The following is a 21,302-nucleotide window of genomic DNA, read 5'->3' on the forward strand; positions in this document are numbered from 1 at the left end:
GGGTGGTGAGTGCCTGGAGCGTGCTGCCAGGGTTGGTGTTGGAGACAGATACGATAGTGGCGTTTAAAAGGCTTTTAAGGGCCTGTCCCACTATCACGGCCTAATTCACAACCTTTTTTACTCGTGGACATTTTTCATTATGTTGAAAAAACGCCCCGACCTACTTGATGCCACGAGTACCTACGACTAGCATCACGACCTACCTACGACCTCGTGACGACCATGCTGCGAGTACGAGTCAAGGGCAAACTCGGCAGAGGCCGTGAATTAGGTCGTGAAAGTGGGACAGACCCTTTAGATACACGTGGATATGCAGGGAATGGAAGGACAGTGTAACCGGGAGGGAGATGGAGAGGAGCAAGGGCCGGTAGGAGGGTAAACCGGGGTAATGCCTCCAGCGCCTTCAAGGTCAGCTGTAGGAGGTGCCCCTGGGACACAAAGATGGCTGGGTGAAGAGAGGGATGTTGGTTTGCGGGAACTGCTCCAGTACTCCGAGCGTGCGGGCCGACCTGACTTTGGACTTTGAATAATGGCGCCAAAAATGGCGGCACCTACACGTGTAATATATGCGAAAAGAATTTCACTGTTAAGTTGTAGATGTGACAAAGAAAACAGCATTGAACTCCACGGACACAAAAAGCTGCAGTAACTCAGCGGGTCAGGCACCATCTCTGGAGAGAAGGAATGGGTGACGTTTATGGGTCGAGACCCTTCTTCAGACCCATTCCTTCTCTCCAGAGATGCTGCCTGTCCCGCTGAGTTACTCCAGATTTTTGTGTCTATTTTCAGTTTAAACCAGCACCTGCAGTTCCTTCCTACACATTGAACTATTGGATACAGATCACGTGCAGGCAGAGGACATTAGTTTAACTTGGCATCGTGTTCAGCACGGACATAGTGGGCCGAAGGGCCTGTTCCTGCGCTGCACTGTTCCATGTTATAGTCTCTTTCAAATATTCCTGTCAGGTGTTTAAGAAGGAACAGCAGATGCTGGAAGATCGAAGGCACGCAAAAATGCTGGAGAAACTCAGCGGGTGCAGCAGCATCTATGGAGCGAAGGAAATAGGCAACGTTTCGGGCCGAAACCCTTCTTACAGAGAGGGGGCAGTTAGAGAGGAGGTTGTGAAACTGTCTCCGGAGAGAGGGGGAGAACTTCTTCAAAGTAGGCATACCTTGAGGAGATTTCGCAGTGGAGTAGACAAAGTGTTTAAGAAGGAACTGCAGATGCTGGAAAATCGAAGGTACACAAAAATGCTGGAGAAACTCAGCGGGTGCAGCAGCATCTATGGAGCGAAGGAAATAGGCAACGTTTCGGGCCGTTTCAGCTCCACTCACGTTTCCCATCACGGAACCAGGCAGGGTCTTCCCGCAGCCTCAGCTTCCAAGGCCCCCCCCTGGTTCGCCAGCGAGTTCTAATTAAATGCGGATAAAGAGAGTGGTGCAATAAAGCTGCCTGTGTCGTGGGGTGAGGGACATCCCAAGGTCAGGCGCAGCAACAAAGGTGTCTGTAGTAAATGGCTCTCTTTGAAGGAATTACTGCAAACATCAAAGGGATCACGAAGAGCTTGTGTCTTGATCAAGGTTCGCTGGATGTAAAGGAAATCGGAACAAATGTTGCCAATTCCCAGCAGCTTTTACATTTTCTTTTTGCTCTCCCTCTCTCTCTCTTTCGCCCTAACTTATTCTCTCTCACATCCTCTCTTTCTCTCCCAATTTATCTCTCACTCTCTGTCCTTCTCATTCATCCTCTCTCATTTTCACCTGCTCACTCTCTCTTCTGCTCACTCTCTCGTTTTTACACTTTCATTCACTCTCTTGCACATTCACACACACTTTCTTTCTTGCAGGCATCCGTTCAGACCCTCAAATTCATACCCTCTCTCTCGCACCCTCTCCCTCTCTCTCCCTCCCATTCTCTTATTTACACACACATGCTCTCTTGTTAAATTCCTTCTTTTCTGCTCATTCTCTCTCCTTTTCACTCACTCTCTCATTCCCGCCTCACACTCTCTCTTCCTCTCCGTCTCTCATTCATTCACACAATTAATTCTTTCTCCACATTCACACCCACTTTCTCTCTCAATTCTTCTTTCACTAACTCTCCCACTCTCTCACTCATTCTTTCCAAATCTATCCCTCTCTCCACCTCTCCCTTACTCATTCTCTCTCTCTCTCTCTCTCTCTCTCTCTCTCTCTCTCTCTCTCTCTCTCTCTCTCTCTCTCTCAATTTATCCCTCACTCTCTCTCAATTTATTCCTCACTTATGCCCCTGCCCCACTTAGGAAACCTGAACGGAAACCTCTGGAGACTTTGCGCTCCACTCAAGGTTTCCGTGTGGTTCCCGGAGGTTTTAGTCAGTCTCCCTACCTGCTTCCACTACCTGCAACCTCCGGCAACCATAACTCTCGCTCTCCCTCACTCATCCATTCCCTCTGTCATTTTCTCACACACTCTCACTGTTTCACTCTCTCTCCCACTCACTCTCTCATTCACTCGCTCTCTCTTCCTCTGTCTCCCTCCTTCATTTACACTCTCACATTCATTCTCTCTCGCGCTCTCTCTCCCTCTCCCTCTGTCCAGGTATTATTGCCTGGACCGCGTTAGTGTGTGTTCCTAGTCACGGTCTCTGTGAATATTTCTCTGCCAGCTGCAAGAACTGATCTGCATTACGTCCTTCACAGAGCAGCCTGCAGTCTGACAAATATTAAGCCGTGGGAGGTATTGGTACAGGAATCAGGAAAGGTTAAGTAGGTGAACACAGACAATCACCTGTGGTATGTCCTTGACGTCATCTGAATCGTCTTCCTCCATCTGAACAAAGTGAGTCAACACATTTTACAGCAGTCACTTCCTAGACCTGAAGGCCACAGAGTGCTGGAGTAACTCAGCGGCTCAGGCAGCATCTCTGGGGAATACGGACAGGTGACGTTACGGGTTGAGACCCTTCTTCAGACCTTCCTCTCTCTCAATGTATCCCTCACTAACTCTCTCCCTCTCCCTCATTTTCACACACTCTCACTGTTTTGCCAGGTACATGGATAGGAACGTTTTAGAGGGATATGGGTCAAATGCAGGCAGGTGGGACTAATTTAAATGGTGCATTTTTGATGGCATAGGCAAGTTGGGCCGAAGGGCCTGTTACCACGCTGTATGACTCTATTGCTCTATCTGTGTTCTCCAGAGAAACTGCCTGAGCTGCGGAGATACTCCAGCTTTTGTGTCTTTTTGTCAGGATCAGGATCAGGTCCATCAGGTAAGAGGTGAGGAACCTCCAGTTATATGTCTAGGCCAGAAACGTGGGAGTTGTTCGACCACAGAGTGTTAAAGGGAAATTTAACAGAAATTTCAAAAACATACGGCGGCATGATGGCGCAGCGTTAGGGTTGATGCTTTACATCGCCAGAGACCCGGGCTCGATCCTGACCACGGGTGCTGTCGGTACGGAGTTTGTACGACCTGTGTGGGTTTTCTCCAGGTGCTTCGGTTTCCTCCCACACTCCAAAGACGTACAGGTTTGTAGCTTAATTGGCCTCGGTAAAATTACAAATTGTCCCTAGTGTGTAGGATAGTGCTAATGTACGGGGTGATCGCTGCCTGCCAGGCTCGATTGGCTGAAGGTCCTGTTTCCACACTGTGTCTCTAAACGACACACAAAGATTTTTGTTTAAAAACCTCTGCAGCGGTTCGTTAAACTGACTCACCACTACCTTCCCAAGGGCCCCATCGACTCCTTTAAGTCACGACTCTAAACCTATTTCTACTCCCAAGTGTTTTTGAGCCCCTCTGAGGGGGCGCTGTAAACAGTTTATGTATGTATTGTATTGTCAGGTCTGTCTACTGTTGTATCAAATTATTACCTGCACTGATGTGAAGCACTTTGATCAACGTGAGTTGTTTATAAACGTGCTATACAAATAAATGTATTATTATTAATTATGTCGGCCTTACCGTCAGTTCTCAGGAGAGGGCACAGGGCTCGTTGACAAAAGGACCAGAAAGAGTGGTGGTGATTCACAATGTGATGTCTGGGAGGCAGGCAACACAGTATCGAAGAGGAGCGGGATAAAGTACAAGGAAGAGAGCGATCGAGGATGTGGAGATGCAACACTTGTACCCATGAGAGGTCACAGACATCAAAACGTGCATTGATCAGAGATATGGATGAAGGGAAGCTGGTTGTTAGAACAGAATTGCAGAGATGGAGGTCTGTGCAGCGTGAGTGTGAAGCGGTGGATGAGGAAGTGGAAAAACGCAAAACTAGTGTAAACGGGTGATCGATGGTCGGCCTGGACTCCATGCTGTTTCTCTCAACTAAACTAGTTATTCTTCCAATTTCCTGATTTTTTTTTTGGATAAAAGAACACCTAGTCAGACAGCACAAACAGGCCCCTCAGCCCAACTCGTCAATGCCAACCAAGATGCCTCATCTAAGCTAGTGCCACACTGGGCCACGTTAAAGTTGTGCCCTTTGGTATTTGATATCAGTGCTGGAGTAACACACCAATTCTGAAGAAGAGTTCTGACCCAAAATGTCACCTACGCATGTTCTCCAGAGATCTTCAAAGTCCTGGAGTAACTCAACGCGTCAGGCAGTATCACTTCTCCAGCCCGTGTCTTGGGGTTGGAATGACCCGGAGCGGGGCCGTACATCGCCCGGCGCGGCTTTAATGGCCGCGGGACTTACCATCGCCCGCCTGGGGCTCCAACATTGTGACTTTTGGGCCTGGAGCGGGGCCGTACATTGCCCGGCGCGGCCTTAAATGGCCGTGGGACTTACCATCGCCCTCCTGGGGCTTCGACACCGGGAGAGAAATGGGGCAGGGGAGAGAAAATACTTTGGCTTCCATCACAGTGAGGAGGAGATTCACTGTGATGGATGTGTGTGTAAATTGAATTGTTTGTATGTCTTGTAGGAATTGTCTTTGTTTGTATGGCTGTGGAAACGGAGTTTCGTTTGAGCCTCACTGAGGTTCAAATGACATGTAATAAAATATTGTATTGTATATATTGTATTGTACCACCCCCCTGGACCCTTCCTCATGCTACTTTCCGCCCTCAGACTTTACAACTCGTCAATCCTGTCTCACACCTCCTGCTTTTATCTCTGGATCTTGTTCCAACCATCTACCGATCAACCCCCCCCTTCGCCTGCATCCAGGTATTACCTGCCATACTTTGTCCTTCCCCTACTCTCTCCCAGCTTTCATCTCCCCCTCGCTCCCCGCCAACAATCAGTCTGGAGAAGGGTTCCGACCTGAAACGTTACCTGTCCATGTTCTGCCCGACACGCTGAGATACTCCAGCACTTTGTAGGTTTCTTTTGCCAACACACTTGTAGATCAGTTATAAATGGCACCAAGCAATTTTGCATTTCGACAGACCGCCAGTGAAAAAGGTTCCAGTAAAAAACGGAGAACTATTTTAGGCTGTCAGAATCCAAATTAAAAATAGTATCGCAGTTATTAAATGCGAGCCAGGTGCAGAGAGGTGGGTGGAGGGGGAGTAGAGGTGGTGGGAATTGGGAGAAGGAAGAAAGGATGTTTCGTAGGTTATTTTTGCTTCTCCTGAGAACTTAATTCCTGGCAAAGATACCAGTCCATCTATAGTCAATGCTCTGAAGGTGCATCATACAGTCTCAGTCTACAGCACGGAAACAGGCCCTTCGGCCCAACTTGCCCAAGCTGACCAAGATGCCCCATCTACGCCAGTCCCACATTTGGCCCATATCCCTCTAAACCTTTCCTATCCATGAACCTGGCCAAGCGTCTTTTAAATGTTCAGCGGCACTTAATTGTCACATGTTTCTAAGTACAGTGAAATTCTTTTTATTTTGCATACCGTTTTGTGTCAGGACCTTTCTTCGAAAGAAAGGGCCTTTTCTCTAATTCGGCCTCTGCCCATTCAATCCACTGATGCTGCCTGAACCTCTGGAATCCTCCAGCACTTAGTAGGCAGTTTTACTGTAGAATATGTCGCAGACAATTTGCACACAGCAGGTTCCCACAGGGTGATAATGGACTGCTACAGCCGTTTTAATTGAATTTACTTTAGTTTGGAGATACAGTGTGGAAACAGGCCCTTCGGCCCACCGAGTCCGCACCGACCAGTGTTCCCCATACGCTAACACTATCTTATACACACTAGGGACAATTTACATCTATACCAAGCCAATTAGCCTACAAAGCTGGACTTCTTTGGAGTGTAGGAGGAAACCGGAGCTTCCCGGAACAAATACCCACACAGGTCACGGGGAGAACGTACAAACTCCATACAGACAGCACCCATAGTCAGGATCGAACCCGGGTCTCTGGCACTGTAAGGCAGCAACTCTACCGCTGCGCCACCGTGCAACCTGAATTGAGTGAGCATGATAATCATTAAGATATATTTGGGCAGGTACATGGGATAGGGGGTCACACGCGGGCAAGTTGAGCTAGTGTAGATGGGCATCCCGGTTAGCCTGGACGAGTTGAGCCAAAGGGTCTGTTACCCTGGTGTATGATAAATCTTGGGGAGATCTCCTGCACTAAAGTTTAGTTTAGTTTATTGTCACGTGTACCGAGGTACAGTGAAAAGCTTTTGTTTGCGTGCTATCCGGTCAAAGAAAAGACAATACATGAATGCGATCAAGCTGTCCACAGGACACAGATGACGGTAAACGGCTACAACATTTAGTGCAAAATGTAACACTGAAGCTCGATACAGTCCGATTCAAGAAGCTGTTTGAAAAAACTGACGGAGAAGGGGGTGGGGGATGGGACATAAGGGGGTGGGGGATGGGACACAGAAGGGGGTGGGGGATGGGACAGAGGGGGGTGGGGGATGGGACACAGAAGGGGGTGGGGGATGGGACAGAGGGGGTGGGGGATGGAACAGAAGGGGCAGTCACGGTGGCGCAGCGGTAGAGTTGCTGCCTTAGAGCAAAAATGCAGTGCCGGAGACCCGGGTTCGATCCCGACTACGGGCGCTGTCTGTACGGAGTTTGCATGTTCTCCCCGTGACCTGCGTGGGTTATCTCCGAAATCTTCGGTTTCCTCCCACATTCCAAAAACGTACAGGTTTACAGGTTAATTGGCTTGATAAATGTAAAAATTGTCTGGTATAAAATTTTCCAACTTCCAGTATAGTCCCTGGTGAATTCTTTGTAAGGTGCAAGGTACAAGGAGGGGGATAAAACTCAGAAGGGGGTGGGGGATGGGACACAGCCGTGTGTGGGTCTCTGCAGACACACAGCTCTCCGTGCCTGGCCTGTGTCACAGTCAGACGGCAACTTGCTGTCTAACATTGGACTGCTCATCACAGAATCTCTTCAGATGTTTCTCCAGCAGCTCTCTCTGATGCAACCCTTTGATCATCGCTGCGGCTAATGGTGTATTGACAAACACAAGAGGTCTGATTGGAAAGTGGCAGCTCCACACAAGGGCAACAGTCCATTCACCGCCCACTAGATGGAGAGCACAGCATTTCCTGAGGGCACAGACAAATGGAACAAAGGCCTGAACCCCCCCCCCCTCGTAGGTAGCAAAGCCCACAGGAAATGGGTGGCACTGTGGCGCAGTGGTAGAGTTGCAGCCTTACAGCGCCAGACCTGGGTTCGATCCGGACTACAAGTGCTCTCTGTACAGTTTGTCCATTCTCATTCAGAATCTCTTTTAGATTTTAGACTTTAGAGCTACAGTACAGAAACAGGCCTTTCGGCCCACCGAGTCCACCCTAACCAGCAATCACCCTGTACGCTAGCACTGTCCTACACACTATGGACAATTTGAACCATTTCTTTTTACTAATTAAGCCAATTTACCTACAAACCTGCACATCTTTGGGATGAGGGAGGAAACCGGAGCACCCGGAGAAAACCTACATAGTCACAGGGAGAACCTGCAAACTCCGTACAGACAGCACTCGCAGTCAGTATCGAGCCTGGGTCTCTGGTGCTGGGGGGCAGAAGCTCTACCGATGTGCCACTGGGTCGTCCCAAGTCGCAGCCCCAAAAATATCATCTTCTTCAAGGAACTTTAGGTCAGTGTCCAGGAGGGACGTATGCTTATTATAAACACAGCAGGAGGAATGATTTTTCTGTAGCACGCCCCGCTGTGGTGTTCCTCACCAGTAACCTCCTCCAGGGACTTCAAGATGGAAAACATTTGCATTTCCTAACTGCCTTTATGTGCAGAAATACGGGATATTAAGTGAACAAGACATTGGTGAGCCTGCACTTACACGTATTGTGTTTATATTTGGTCACCCATCTATAGGAAGGATGTCATGAAGCTGGAAAGAGTTCAGAGAAGATTTACGAGGATGTTGCCAGGACTCGAGGTTGTGAGCTACAGGAAGAGGTGGGGCAGGCTAGTACTTTATTCCTTGGAGCGCAGGAAGATGAGGGGCGATGGTATAGAGATGTACAGAATCATGATGGAAATAGATAGGGTGAATGCACGGGTAGGGGAATCAAGGGGAGAAATAGGTGGGAGACCTGGTGAAATATAAGGTGCTGTTCTTCCAATTTGCGTTGGGCCTCACTCTGGCAGTGGAGGAGGCCCAGGACAAAAAGATCAGTGTGGGAATGGGAAGGGAAGAGTAATGAGAAAGGAACGAGTGCCGAATATAGTTCTCAGCAATGTAACATAACAGATCTTGAGAAAAAATCCAATGTCCACAGTGAAGTTGGTTGGAAAATTAGAACAGTACCATAGTTTATGGAAGGACCGTTCAGAAGCCTGAAAACAGAGAGGAAGAAGCTGTACTTGAGTCTGGTGCTGCCCGCTTTCAAACTTCTGCATCTTCTGGCCGATGGGAGTGGGGAGAAGAAATGATCAGATCCTAATGGGAGAACTTGTGGGTTGGCCAAATAAAATGAACAGGAAGTAGATTTACCATCTTCATCTCATTATTTACACAGCTAGTCTTAAGTGCTTGAAGAACTCAGCGGATCGGGCAGCAACTGTGGAGGGAAGGAGCCAGAATGGGTCAGAATCTTTCTTCAGACGAAGAAGGGAACAAAACATCCCTCCACAGATGCTGCCTGACCCGCAGAGTTCCTCCAGCACTCTGTGTTTTGCTCAATATTCCAGCATCTGCAGTATTTAAAAGACACTTGGACATGTACATGAAAGGTTTAGAGCGATATGGGTCAAATGCGGGCAAATGGGACTAGTTTAGATGGGGCATGTTGGCCGGCATTGACAGGTTGGGCCAAAGGGCCTGTTTCCGTGCTGTAAACTCTATGACTCTCTCTGCAGCCTATCTTTACTTTAGACTTTAGAGATGCAATGTGGAAACAGGCCCTTTGGTTGACCGAGTCCATGCTGACCAGTGATCACTGCATACACCAGCACTATCCTACGCACTAGGGACAATGTACAAATTTTACCAAAGCCAATTAACCTACAAACCTGTGCATCTTTGGGACGTGGGAGGAAACCCGAGCACCCGGAGAAAACCCACGCGGTCACGGGGAGAATGTAGAAACTCCGTACAGACAACACCCGGAGTCTGGATCAAACCCGAGCCTCCGGCGCTGTGAGGCAGCAACTCTACTGCTGCTCCACTGTACCTCCGCATAGGGGATTTCAGTTCACTCTGTGCTAGGATATAGAGCAACAGGAGCGAGGGGAGCTGATGCTTATGAGCTGATTAACGATGTGCGTGACATGGCCCATGTAGAGAGTAGGCTCTGAGGATCCCTGGACATTTAAATTGCCCAATTAGAGCCAAGTGTCTCCGTGTGCGTTTTGGCAATACACTCAACAAAAAGGGACTCGGAGATGGAATAAATTGACTTGCAGCAGCGATGAGGAATGGGAACTGGGAAATATTTACATCAAAACATAACTCTGCAGTGAGAAGCTGGCGCGTGGAACTTGTTTTTATTCAACACTGAAATATTGAATTGGACCTGCGACAGACACAAATGCCTGTTTATATTCTAAACAGGATTCCAATGGATTGTCCTCCCCACTTATCGATTGATAGAGTCATATAGCGCGGAAACAAGCCCTTAAGCCCAACTTGGCAATAATGTATCTATCTTTAGACTAGAGATATTGCATGGAAACACCGGGTCTGTGCTGCGCTGACCAGCATTCACCCCTCACACTAGCACTATCCTACACACTGGGGACAATTTACAATTAACAGGAGACAATTAACACAAACCTGTACTTCGTTCAAGTGTGGGAGGAAAATGGAGCACCCTGAGAAAGCCCATGTGGTCACAGAGAGAACGTACAAACTCCGTACAGATAGCACCCATGGTCAGGATCAAACCCAGGTCTCTGGCGCTGTGAGGCAGCTGTGCCATTGTGCTGCCCGCGCCAACCACCTTGCCCCATCTACACTAGTCCCACCTGCCTACATTTGGCCCTTATCCCTCTATACCTATCCTATCCCTGTACCCGTCTAAATAAATTTTAAAGGTTGCTATAGTACCTGACTCAATTACCTCTTTTGGCAAAATGAGTAGGAAGGAACTACAGATGCTGGTTTACATAGAAACATAGACACATAGAAATTAGGTGCAGGAGTAGGCCATTCGGCCCTTCGAGCCTGCACCGCCATTCAATATGATCATGGCTGATCATCCAACTCAGTATCCCGTACCTGCCTTCTCTCCATACCCTCTGATCCCCTTAGCCATAAGGGCCACATCTAACTCCCTCTTAAATATAGCCAATGAACTGGCCTCGACTACCCTCTGTGGCAGAGAGTTCCAGAGATTCACCACTCTCTGTGTGAAAAAAGTTCTTCTCATCTCGGTTTTAAAGGATTTCCCCCTTATCCTTAAGCTGTGACCCCTTGTCCTGGACAAGGGAGATAGACAAAAAATCTGGTGTAACTCAGCGGGACAGGCAGCATCTCTGGAGAAAAGGAATAGGTGACGTTTCGGGTCGAGACCTTAGTCTGACTAAGAGTCGTTTGGCAGCTCATTCCATACATCTGCTACCCTTTGTGTAAAAAATTTGCCCCTCAGGTTCCTATTAAACCTTTCCCCCCCTCACATGAAACCTATGTCCTCTGGATTTTAATTTGCCCTATTCCGTGCATTCACCCTATCTTATTCCTCGTGATTTTATACACCTCAACAAGATTACCCCTCAGCCTTCTGCGCTCCAAGGAAAAAAGTTCTAGTCCAACCTCTCGTGATCTTATACACGGTGGCGCAGCGGTAGAGTTGATGTCTTACAGCGCTTGCATGCCGGAGACCCGGATTCGATCCCGACTATGGGTGCTGTCTGTGCGGGAGTTTGTACGTTCACCCTGTGACTGCGTGGGTTTTCTCTGAGATCTTTGGTTTCCTCCCACACTTCAAAGATGTACAGGTTTGTAGGTTAATTGGCTTGGTACAAATGTAAATTGTCCCTAGGATAGTGTTAATGTGGGGAGATCGCTGGTCGGTGCAAACTCGTTGGGCCGAAGGGCCTGTTTCCGCTCTCTATCTCTAAACTAAACGTCTATGTTTTCTTGCACGCCAGCTCACCCTCCCTCATCAAGGAGCCACATCACCCTGGCCACACTCTCGCTTCACTCCTGACAAGTAGTACCATGCCGCTGACAAAGCACCTCTGGATGTTCAAAGTACAGGCATTCCCCAACTAACGCAAGGGGCATTGTTAGTGAATCCTTACACACGTCAGATTTTATGTAAGTGAGAATCACCAACCCCATCCCCTACCCAGAATAACTCAGAGTCTGAAGAAGGGTTTTGACACGAAAAGTCACCTGTCCATGTTCTCCAGAGTTCTCCTGCCTGGCCCGCTGAGTTACTGCAGCCCTCTGTGAAATGTCATCTATCCATGTTCTCCACAGATGCTGCCTGGCCCACTGAGTTACTGCAGCCCCCTGTGAAACGTCATCTATCCATGTTCCCCACAGATGCTGCCTGGCCCGCTGAGTTACTCCAGCCCCCTGTGAAACGTCATCTATCCATGTTCTCCACAGATGCTGCCTGGCCCGCTGAGTTACTCCAGCACTTTGTGTCCGTCACTGAGAGCATTACTTGCCTCAGCGGCATCCGGCTGCATCCAGGGCACTTTCTGCGGTGCACGGTCTTCTGGGTAAGCACCGCCGCCATTGCCGGCGTGTTTACAATGTAGCTTGAGTGATCGTACAGCGTTGTGGAAATTACAAACTGCTAGAACGGTTGGCATACGTGCGAGTTTTTGTAAGTCTAGTGGGAGAGTCTAGGACTGGAGGGCACAGCCTCAGAATAAAAGGACGTACCTTTAGAAAGGAGATGGAGGAGGAATTTCTTTAGCCAGAGGGTGGTGAATCTGTGGAATTCATTGCCACAGACGGCGGTGGCGGCCGAGTCAATGGGCATTTTAAAAACGGAGATTGACAGGTTCTTGATTAATAAGCGGGGCAAAGATTATGGGGACAAGACAGGGGAATGGGGTTGAGAGAGAAAAACAGATCAGCCATGATCACGTGGCAGAGCAGATGGGCAGAATGGCCTAATTCTGCTCATATGACTTTAGAATTCCAGACCAGTCCTAGAGCTCTGGCAACTCAAGGCCTCCCAGCCTAAGAAATGACTGCCCTTTACATTAGTGTATTATTCTTGTAATATACATGTCACGTGTACTGAGGTACAGTGAAAATGACTACACATGATTACTATCGAGCCGTCCACAATGTACAGATAAAGGATAAAGGGAATAATGTTCAGTGCATGATAAAGTCGAGGTAGTCTCCGTGTACTGATTTAGGGCAGAAGCTACCTTCGTGCAGGTTTAACACTGATGCGAGTCTTTGCTTCAAAGTAAACAAGCCACAATCGATTGGGAACACTACAGTGATTATAAGCAAGGGAGTCAGTCGTGAATCTTCAGAGCTCCGGGGCGGACTATCTACAAAGACATCGAGCTTGTCGTGAGCTGCTAGCCGAGTGATACGGAGGCATTGGTCCTGTGCAGCAACAGCGCATCCACATGCGATCGCAATACAACCGTTACCTCTGCCTGCCATCAATTTCAATCTGCACAAGGCAGAACTAATCATAGGATAATTTCCTCAGCTGTTAGTGGCTGACCTAATCTTGTATCCAAATACTTCTTGTAAACCCATTCCTTTTTTTCCCCTGTTGTTAAGTGTTTACCCAGCCATTGCATAGAACATAGAAAGTAGAACAGAAACAGGCCCTTCAGCCCACAATGTTTGTGCTGAACATGATGCCGAGACCAAGTCTGAAGAAAGGTCCTGACCCAAAATGTCAACTGTCTATGGTTTTTAGTTTATGGTTTTAGTTTTAGAGATACAGCATGAAAACAGGTCCTTCGGCCCATCGAGTCCACGCCGAACCAAAGATCACCCGTTCTATTCTACCCACTGAGGGCAATTGCAGAAGCCAGTTAACCTTACAAACTCTGCACAGACAGCAGCCATCGTCAGGATTGAACCCTAGTCCATGGCGCTGTAAGGCATCAACTGCACCACTGTGCCGCCCCACCTATTCATGTTCTCCACAGATCAGATTCAGCTTCAGATTCAAACTTTATTGTCATTGTGCAGTGTACAGTACAGAGACAACAAAATGCAGTTAGCATCTCCCCCAGAAGAGCGAACATAGAATAATGAGCAATAAATATATATACTTACATACAGTCGTCGTAGTGCAATTTGTTCCGGGGGAAGGGGTGTCCGGGGGGGGGGTGACTGGCAATCACCGAGGTACAGAGTTAAGTAATGTAACAGCCGCAGGGAAGAAGCTGTTCCTGGACCTGCTGGTCCGGCAACGGAGAGACCTGTAGCGCCTCCCGGATGGTAGGAGGGTAAACAGACTGTGGCTGGGGTGAGATGCTGCCAACTCTTATCTGTCTGCACATAATCCATAACCCTCCATTCCATATTTCTATTGTAAAATCTATCAAAAGTCACTATCGTATCTGCCTCCACCACCACCCGTGGCAGAAGAAGTTTGGCACGTCTCCAGCAACCCTTATAAACTTGTACGGGCGTGCCACAGAAAGCATCCTATTGGGATGCATCATAGCTCGGTTTGGGAACAGCTCTGCCTTAGACCGTGAGAAATTGCAGAAAGTTGTGGATGTAGCCCAGTCCATCACACAGTCCAGGCTTCCCACCATCGACTCCATTTACACTTCACGCTGCCTCGGAAAAGTAGCTGACATAATCAAAGGCTTGTCCCACCCCAGTCATTACCTCTTCTCACTTCTCCGGACTGTCAGCAGATATAGAAGCTTGAAAGCACGAATTGCCAGATTCAGTAATTCCATTCTTCCCCATTGTTATTAGACTACCGAATGGTCCCCTCGTAAAATAAGGTGTAATCCTGATCCTCCAGCCTACCTCATTGTGGGTATTGGACATTTTCCCTGGAACTATAGTGCTACAATGCTGCATGACTATATTGTGCACTATGGTATATTTCTCTTAGCACTACCTGTTGTACTTGCATATGGCGTGATTGTACTTATGTAGGTATGTTACAAAACTTACGTTCAGCGGCGCTGCAATTCTGCCACTGGCCATGTGCGCGATTTTGGCGCGTTTGAGGGGGGGGGGGGGGGGGGCGGGGTTAAAACTGAGTTTTTTCCCGACCTGGTCCTGAATTACATTTGTTGGAGTGCAAGATGTTGCTAAAGAATCGTTCCTACGGCCGTTCTGTGTGTTTAAAAAAAAAATTCACCCGACAAGTTAATCGCTGGAATGATTTTAAAATCAGCTTCTGAAGCCATCAATGCCGACAACGGGGACGGATTTTATGGAGGACCAGGTAAAAGAAAGTCGTTTATTTTTATGTATAAAAGTGTTTCTTAAGATGTATTTAATTCACATTTTAAGTTGCGAAACGGTGATTTTTCCCCCCGAAGAACCGGCAGTGTATTTGCAGCTGTTATGGGGGACTAAATTCACCGCACACTGAACATTCCAAATGGTCCCGTTCCAGAAAATCCCACTCGCAAGCTGATTTAAATGGCCATTAATTTACAGATATTAAAAACATCCTTCCATTTGGCCTATAAACCCATGACAATGAGATTTAAAAATTATGTTATATTCTGAATTCTTGTGTGAATGTTATTTGGACACTTAGGCTATTTAAAAATGTTAATCTATTCTTAAGAAATGGATAGATGTTTAGATCTAGTAATTGAATTTTGTAATTAGCTACAATTAGGTAACTAACTAATTATATTGCTTTAATTTCAAATCATCTGAGTAAGATTGTTTCATATTTGTTTCAGAATGCTTCAAATTACAATAACTGAAAATTTCTTTCAGTTTTCTTAAATTTTAAGAAAGTTATCGGCTTTTAAATGTTCTCGATCACAGCTTTTGAGTTAAGTCAATGAAAAAGCAATAGGGAACAAGATGCCGATTTCCGAGTATGAAAATGGCCATAACTTTTTTAATACTGAAGATATGAAAGTGAATTAGGTGTCAAATTAAACTTATTTTTATGCTTTATCTGATGGGATACATTAAAGACTTGATTTATAAAATCTCAAAATTTTGTAACATTGCTAACTTATGTATAGTATGACTTGACTACATTGCACGCAAACAAAAGCTTTTCACTGTATCTCGGTACACGTGACAATTAAAAACGAATGCCAGTACCAATGCAAGCTCACCAAGAACCTACGTAAATGCAGTATTTAATCCTCTTGTATTAGCCATTTTGAAGATGCTACTTTACTTAAGGGCCTGTCCCACTGTATGAGGTAACTTAAGAGTTCTCATGAGTTTTCCCCTGATTCGAACTCAGAGAACGTCCGTAGCGGTTCCGTGGGAGTTCGTGGATGTCCCGTAGCGGCTCGTAATGCTAACGGTAGGTACTCGGGAAATCCGGTAAACTCGTGACGTTTTTTCAACACCGTGAAAAATGTCCACGAGTAAAAAAATACTCGTGATGAAAAATATTGTTACTTTTTACTCGTACGAGCCGCTACGAGACATCCACGAACTCCGACGGATCCGCTACGGACATTCTCCGAGTTCGATTCTGGGGAAAACTCGGGAGAACTCTTGAATTACCTCCTACAGTGGGACAGGCCCACACGGCTGAAAAGCAGTTTATCCCCAGTCTGAAGGAGGATCTCATCTCAAAGCATCACCTATCCACATTCTCCCTGATGACCCACTGAGTTACTCCAGCACTATGTGTTTTTTAACTATATATCTATTAATAATTGGGTGGCACAGTGGCGCAGCCGTAGAGTTGCTGCCTGACAGCACCAGTGACCTGGGCTCGATCCTGACTACGGGCGCTGTCTTTACGAAGTTTGCACGCTCTCCCTGTGTCCACGTGGGCTTCCTCCAGGTGCACCAGTTTCCTCCCACACTCCAAAGACGTGCAGGTTTGTAGGTTCTGTGAATTGTCCCAAGTGTGTAGGATAGTGCTAGTGTATGGGGTGATCGCTGGTCGGCCAGGACTCGGTGGGTCGAATGGCCTGTTTCCATGCTGGATCTCTAAACGAAACGAAACTAAACCAAACCAAGCAGTGAACGGTGAGTAAATGTTTACTGTGTTAACTAATTTTCAATTAGATAATTGGACAGCCCTTTTTAAAATAACTATCTGTTAAAATAGCATAAAAGTGTTAGACTTTTCAAAGAGGTGACATCAGTTTTAAACAATTACATAAAATTTCGCAGTTGCAGTAATTCAATATATTATTTGCTTAACTTAATTTTCAAGAATAATACGATCATGATTATCTTGTAGGAGCCATTTAGCAAAATTATAGTTTAGGAATAAAAGGTTGAGATGTTTGGTCTTACGATGTATTGTGGAGAACATCGAGAACTATAGGGAATACTATTGAAGGGGTGCAGCGTTGGTTTACAAGGTTAATTCCCGGGATGGTGGGACTGTCATATGCTGAGAGAATGGAGCGGCTGGGCTTGTATACTCCGGAGTTTAGAAGGATGAGAGGGTATCTTATTGAAACATATAAGATTGTTAAGGGTTTGGACACGCTAGAGGCAGGTAACATGTTCCTGATGTTGGGGGAGTCCAGAACCAGGGGCCACAGTTTAAGAGTAAGCCATTTAGAACGGAGACGAGGAAACACTTTTTCCTCACAGAGAGTGTGAGTCTGTGGAATTATCTGCCTCAGAGGGCGGTGGAGGCCGGTTCTCTGGATACTTTCAAGAGAGAGCTAGATAGGGCTCTTAAAGATAGTAGAGTCAGCGGATATGGGGAGAAGGCAGGAACGGGGTACTGATTGGGGATGATCAGCGATGATCACATTGAATGTCGGCGCTGGCTCGAAGGGCCGAATGGCCTAGTCCTGCACCTATTGTCTATTGTCTATTGCAATGGCATGCATCATGGATATTTCTAAGGTCAGAGGAAGCAACAAAAGAGCCCTTGGTTTGCTCCTGTCCAGCGAGGGCATGGCTAATCCCATCTTCGTCTCAGTTCCAGCCTTAGTTTTTTTATTTTAGTTTTGGAGTTACCGCACGGAAACAGGCTTTAGTATTAGTTTCTGATTAGTGCTTGTCAGTACGGAATTAGTGGGCCGAAGAGCCTGTTACTTGCTTTAAATAATTAAAATGGTAATTAATAGGCCAGGAGAAAAACACCATGGATTGAACCTACGATAAAACTGAATAGTAATGAATAAAAAGACAACAGCAAAATTGAAACTCAGGATAAAGGAATCTACTCTGTATATGGAGTGCAAAGGCTAAAAAGATAAAAGCGAATGTAAAAAAGTTCGGAGAGAAGCCAAAAAGCAATTAGGATGCTTTGGAATTAAATTATCAAGGAACATGAAGAGAAATTGTAAAATATTTGATAAGGAACCTTAATATCAAGAGAAAAATCAGAATGTGAAATCTAATCACTAAAAGTCACACACGATAAACTCAGGGCTAATGGCAACTTTAGAGCAAAAGTATTAGTTGATGACTTTGTCTGTGAGATTACCCAGCGGACTAACGTGGTGGATGTGACATTTGCTGAACGTGTTAAAGGGACATTTAAGATGGAATATGAGCAGATGATTGATAAACTAATCAAACTCTGATGGATTGAAACTGCACATATTAAAACAAGCTAGGGAATATCGCAGACAGATAAAAATTCATGAGCAATGGGAATCGCTAACGGGAAGCAGAGGAGGGCTAATGTATTTCCTAAATTTAATAAGGAAGATAGAACAAGTCATGGAGTTATAGAGCCCTTCAGCCCAACTCATCCACGCCGACCAAGATGCCCCACTTACGCTAGTCTGAATGCAAGTTGGTGCTGTCAGGATATACTTTGTAATAGAACACAAAATGCTGGAGTAACTCAGTGGGTCAGGCAGCATCTCTGGAAAACATAGACAGACAACGTTCGGGTCAAGACCCTTCTTCAGACTGATTGTAGTTGGGAGGGGGAGGGGGGGGGGTGGGAGAGAGCTGGAAAACAGAGGTGGGGGCAGGACAAAGCCAGGTAAATGAAAGGTGGATGCATGTGGCAGATGGAGATGGGTGGAGTAAGTGACAAAGGCTGGAGGTGAAAAGGAGACAGAAGGTTGAAAAAAGGAGACAAAATGACAAAACAATGTCAGATAAGGAGAGAGGAGGGAGGGATATTGGTGCCAACTCAGGCTAGGGTGGGCCAGAGAGCAGTCTGAAAGGACATCGAGGGGAGGGGTTTTACAGCTGAGAGGTTGCAGACAATTTACACATGGGAGGCAGGATGGTGTGGGGGAAAAAAGGATCACATTCCGACCCCTGGATTGGATCCCAGTCTGTAACCTACCAGGGATCTGTTATTCCATATATAAACCCCAAAGATGGATTAGATCCCAGCCTGTAACTCACTCCTAGGGACCTGTTATTCTGCATGTAAACCCTCCATTACATTCCAGCTTTATCTAAACATTAGACTCGATTTCAATCGATAAATTGATGTGCATTATATCTGCAATCTCATTGACACAAATCAGTCTTGGTGCAATGGGCAGGATCTGATGATAATGTCTCAGGCAGGCTATGACTTTATCCCTTGGAGCGCAGGAGGTGGAGGGGTGATCTTATGCAAGAGCATAATATCTTGAAGGGAATAGATAGGATAAATGCAAAGAGTCTTTTGCCCAGAGTGGAGAACTCAAGAAATAGAGGACGTGGGTTTAAGGTGAGAAGGGAAAGATTTATTAGGAACTTGAGGGGTAACTATTCCACACAGAGGGTAGTGGGTAGAGGAGCTGCCAGAGGAGCTAATTGAGGCAGGTACTATAGGAACATTTAAAAGGCATTTGGACAGGTACTTGGATAGGAAAGGTTCAGAGGGACATGGGCTAACAGGCAGGTGGGACCAGCTTAGTTGGGGGTATGTTGGTTAGTATGGGTAAGTTGGGCAAGAGGGCCTGTTTTCATGCTGTATGATTCTATAAATGCTACACCTTAACTTCTCTTTCCTGACTAAGGCGGCACAGTGACAGAGTGTGGTAGAGTTGCTGCCAGACAGCGCCAGGGTCCCGGGTTCGATCCTGACTACGGGTGCTGTCTGTACAGAGATTTACCTTCACCCTGTGACCGCGTGGGTTTTATTTGGGTGCTGCAGTTTCCTCCCACACTCAAAAGATGTGGAGGTTTGTGGGTTAAATGGCTTCTGTAAATTGTCCCTAGTGTGTAGTGTAGAACCTATGTACAGGTGGCCTCTGATCGGCGCTGACTTGGTAGGCCGAAGAGCCTGTAACTCTGAAACTAAAAACAGCCTCGAGTATGATTTACTGTATATAGCAAATAAATGCATTAGTAATGACTGTTGAATTAGTCCAGAGGACCATTTGCAGATTTCTGTATCCTGCATGTGGTTTTGCTGGATTGTTTTATTATCATGGGAGCCACGAGTCTGAAACTGATGGAGCTTTAATATACATCCTGGCTTGGGTCCAATTCAGGAAAGAATTTGCAGATACCCAGTGCCTTTTCTGATCACAGGATATATCCCCAGACCACCTCCAAACTACTGTCATTGCTGGATTATGGATGCTGCCTGTGAAAAGCTGCCACAGCCGGTCATAGCTGAGCGAGCGGTGAGGAAAGAGGGCGTGATCGTGCATCTTTATAGCGCCTTGCACAAGTCGAAGGCCACCAGAGGTACTGTTGTTCGTTCTTGTCGCCATTGTAACGCTGGAAGCACGGGAGCTAACGTGTACCATCCCACAAATGGCAGCAGGCAAAGTGGCGCAGCGGGTAGAGTTGCAGCCTCACAGCACCAGAGACCCAGGTTTGATCCCCATTGCAAGTGCTGTCTGTACGGAGTTTGCACCTTCTCCCTGTGACTGCGTGGGTTTTCCCCGGGTGCTCCGGTTTCCTCCCAAATCCCAAAGACGTGCAGTTTTGCAGGTTAATTGGTTTCGGTAAATTGTCCCAAGTGTGTAGGATAGTGCTAGTGTACAGGGTGATCGCTGGTTGGCACGGACCTGGTGGGCTGAAGGGCCTGTTTCCACGCTGTATCTCTAAGTGAAACTAAATGAAACTAAACTAATCTAAACCAAACACAACCAAATGTACAAATTGCCACTAGTGTGTGTAGGATAGTGTTAATATGCGGGGATCACTGGTCGGCACGGACCCGGTGGGCCGAAGGGCCTGTTTCCGCGCTGCATCTCTAAACTAAACGAAACATCAGACTATTGAACACCACAAACACCAACTAAACTACAAACAGTTTTTTTGTTCATTATAATATATATTGAGTACTGTGTTTACAAACCTGTGGTGCTGCTCCTCAAGTAAGAATTTCATTGTTCCATTTGGGGACTTTTATGACAATAAAACACTCTTGACTGTTTACCACCTCCTCAACTACCCCGATACCTCCCTTCCCAGTGGGGTGACTGCAGACCCCCAGGCAGAGCTAAACATGGTCCATGCAACCAGTCGGCAAGGGCAATGCAAGAGGTACAGTACAAGGCTTTGTTTTGCACGCTACTCAATCAGACCAGATAATATTGTACATAAACACAGCCATGCTAAACTCAAGTACAACAGGTGATGCAAAGGGGAAGATGCAGAGCGCAGAATGTCGAGAGAAGAAGTGGGTGAGGGAGAGTGAGGGAGGGAACAAGACAGTGAGAGAAGTGAACAAGAGGCGTGGGAGAGATTGAGAGAGCGAGAGAGAGAGGTGGGAGTGTGAGAGAGGGAGTGAAAGAGAGAATGAGATAGAGAGGAAGAGAGGGAAGGAGAAAGCGTGAAGGGATAGAGGGGGGAGGGGGAGGGGGAGAGGGAGAGAGGGAGAGGGGGAGAGAGAGAGGAGGGGGAGGGAGGGAGGAGGAGGAGGGGGAGGAGGAGGGAGGGGGAAGGGGAGGAGGAGGGAGGGGATGAAAGAG

General features: G+C 46.9%; 1 protein-coding gene across 1 annotated transcript in view; it reads right to left on the reverse strand.

Moving 5' to 3' along the window:
- Positions 1–21,302, reverse strand: part of LOC116981253 (zinc finger matrin-type protein 4-like) — a 129,827-nt gene that overhangs the window by 69,077 nt on the left and 39,448 nt on the right. The window lies entirely within an intron of this gene.

The sequence above is a fragment of the Amblyraja radiata genome, chromosome 15 (assembly GCF_010909765.2).
Source record: "Amblyraja radiata isolate CabotCenter1 chromosome 15, sAmbRad1.1.pri, whole genome shotgun sequence".
Lineage (NCBI taxonomy): Eukaryota > Metazoa > Chordata > Chondrichthyes > Rajiformes > Rajidae > Amblyraja > Amblyraja radiata.